Source organism: Aphanomyces astaci (genome assembly GCF_000520075.1).
Source record: "Aphanomyces astaci strain APO3 unplaced genomic scaffold supercont1.75, whole genome shotgun sequence".
Lineage (NCBI taxonomy): Eukaryota > Oomycota > Saprolegniomycetes > Saprolegniales > Verrucalvaceae > Aphanomyces > Aphanomyces astaci.
In genome coordinates this window covers 4504-7714 of record NW_009798338.1, presented here as the reverse complement: position 1 = coordinate 7714, position 3211 = coordinate 4504, and positions in this window count along the sequence as shown.

The window sequence follows — 3211 nt, the reverse complement described above, 5'->3', positions numbered from 1 at the left end:
ATGGGTCAGATGTTTTCTATTTCCGTCCTAACTGTTCAGGAATTTTAGTGTGGATTAGGCATTTTTTGTGTGGAATTCGGTGAATTATGTGTTGTGCTCGGCGAAGTTTGTGTGGAACTCGGGATTTGTATTGTGTTATTGGGTCGTGTGTGTTTTTCGTTAAAATTTGTGTTTTTTTCGGTCGTTTCTGTGTGTATTTAGTTATTTAGTGTGTGACAAAAAAAGGTCCTCTGGGTCGACCCTAATCCTTACGACGTGCTATGTGAGGTCGGCGACGAGTTTGACGACTCGCCTTGCCCTGGACTATACGCGGTACCGGATAAATCTCCTTCGCCAACGATGCCAAAGGATTCAACACCGCTGACACGCACGTCGACTAATTGGACGACTCAGATCTCACGTCCAACAATCTCGTCCAAACCATCTATCGCTTCCAGGAACTAACTACCACTCGACTACCCATCGGACAAGTCCCCCCAGTCCAGCGTGGCTCGACAACGAATTCATTTACAGGGGACCCGAAACTACCATCGTCGCTCGTCAAAACTAGACCCGACCTATTGCGATGACCTGTTCAACGACTGTCCATATTCATCTGTGTCCGACACGCGGACACAGACGGCGACGAACCCTTTCGTCAAAGCGTACATCAACCGTGTACAGGCAACAGTTCGCATTGACACTGGAGCAACCAGTAGTTTCATCAGTGCGTCATTTTGGCATCGTCTCGGGGCCGCGCAAAATTCTCGTTTCACCTCGCTGGCGCCAATGTGTCATTTCCCTTTTGTGTCATGTCTACGTCGCTGACAAACTGCATCGTCGGCCTCGACTTGCTCCGTTACTTGGGGGCTATCATCAACCTTAAGGGCAATACCCTGACACTGTCAGACGGACAGCGAATTCTATCTCTCGAGCCTCTGGACGGCTCCGTACCTACATCACGCCCGGTCGGGCTCACGACGGTGGCCGACACTATTACCGTCCCGCCTCGATCCGTTCGACATGTCCCATGCTTGGCCGGACTTGATCTCCCTTCGTCCACTACGTTTCTCGTGGAACCACGAACGAACACGCAAGCACAGATTGCAGCGGCGTTATTCTGCGAAACGTCGTCCAACACGATCCTAGTCAAACTTGCTAACGCTTCGCATGAACAGCTCACGCTACAACACACATCTTGGAACTTGGATGGCGCTACCCCCGACGTACTCCGCACATATTCAAAATTCTTCGTCGCTACCCCATTCGTCTCGCCACTGAATGGAGTACCGGGGGGGTCCTCTCTCAAATTGGGGCCCCCAATATCGTCTGCCCAGTACAAACGACGACCAGTCCAGCGGAGGAACTACCCATCGACTGGTCCGACTCAACTCTCAACATTGACCAACGAGAACTACTACGAAAAACCTTGACGATGTTCGCCGACATATTTGTCGACACGTCCAAAGCCCCTGGAAAGACACATCTAGTGGAGTGCAGTATCGACATGGACGACGCGCAACCAATCCGATCTGCTCCTTACCGCACGTCAAAGGCTGAAGGCGACATCACGGAAGCTGAACTGAACCAGTACCTAGACCTCGGTCTAATCCGACCGTCCAAGAGCCCATGGGCCAGTCCCGTCCTCATGATCAGGAAGCCGGACGGATCGATCCTTTTTTGCATTGACTACCGCAAACTCAACAGCGTCACCGTAAAAGACTCGTACCCGATGCCTCGTATCGACGACCCACTGGACGTCCTCGGACGAGCCAAGCTCTTCTCAACTCTGGACATCGCGTCTGGATATTGGAATATCCCGATGTCCCAAGGAAGTATCGAGAAGACTGCATTTACCTGCAAGTATGGACTTTACGAATGGCTCGTAATGCCATTCGGCCTGTGCAATGCAGTCCCATGCTTCGAGCGTCTCATGGAGCACATCTTGATCGACTACAAGTGGCGAACGTGCCTCGTTTACCTAGACGACTGCATCGTCTTCAGTGAAGACTTCGGGTCTCATCTCGTCCGACTCACCCAAGTCTTGACCAAGTTCCGAGAAGCAGGCTTCAAGCTCAAGATGTCCAAACGCAAGTGAGGTCGCTCGTCTGTCCCATTCCTGGGACACATCATCACGCCGGCTGGCATACTCCCGAACCCTGAGAAGATCAAGTCTGTGCTGCGAGTCAAACCGCTCAAAGATGTGTCAGAAGTCCGTGCCTTCCTCGGCCTCGCAAGTTACTTCAGGCGTTTCGTCCGAGTCTTCTCCAAGATTGCAGCACCACTTTCAGCCTTGGTCACGGACGAGACCTTCGTCTGGACGCCTGACTGCGACGTTGCCCTTGACAAACTTAAACGCAGTCTCGTCTCGCCTCCCATCCTCGCTCATAGGACTTCGACCTGCCCTTTGATACTTGGGTCGACGCAAGTCACATCGCTGTGGGCGCGGTCCTCATGCAGAAATAAAATGACAAGAACCGCGTCATTGCATACGCAAGCCAGTCTCTCTCCAAGGCCCAACAGAAGTGGATCACCAAGGATTGATGGGTATCTCTGAAATCGAATGCTGGGGCGTCGTCTGGGCTACGCGCAAGTTCCGTCCATATGTTGACCGGCGACACTTCACCATCTACACCGACCATGAAGCTCTCACTTGGCTCTTCGTCCAAGGATCCCGATCAGGCAACCACAAACTAACCAGACGGGCGATGGATATACAAGGACTGGACTACACCGTGATACACCGAGCAGGCGAACTCAATGGCGCTGCTGACGGATTATCACGTCTGCCAGTTTGTCCGATCCAGACGAGAAGTATGAGACGTCTGGCTCAGACTGACCCAGACCTCACGACGAGGAAAGAATCTAGTCGAACCAGGTCGCCTTCGTCCGAAGCAAACTCCACACAGCCAAGACTACCAGAACCAACCTCGAACAAAGCCCCCAGCCCATTGACTGGTATGACCGACGGGGTCGACCTTCACCCCGACTGTACAACGAACAAGCGAACCGCACTTGGATCGTAGCGTTGAAGGCATACCTAGACGAAGGCGCGATGCCCTTCGACCCTCACCTACTCAAACTGGTCGTTCGAATCAGTCATCAGTTCGTCGTCAGACAAGGCATCGTCTGGCGATACATCACCTTGAAGACACCCCTTCGAAATCCCGAGGTCGTCCTTGTTCCGGTCATACCTTACACGCTGGTAGAAGAAGTGCTTTATGCTTCCCAT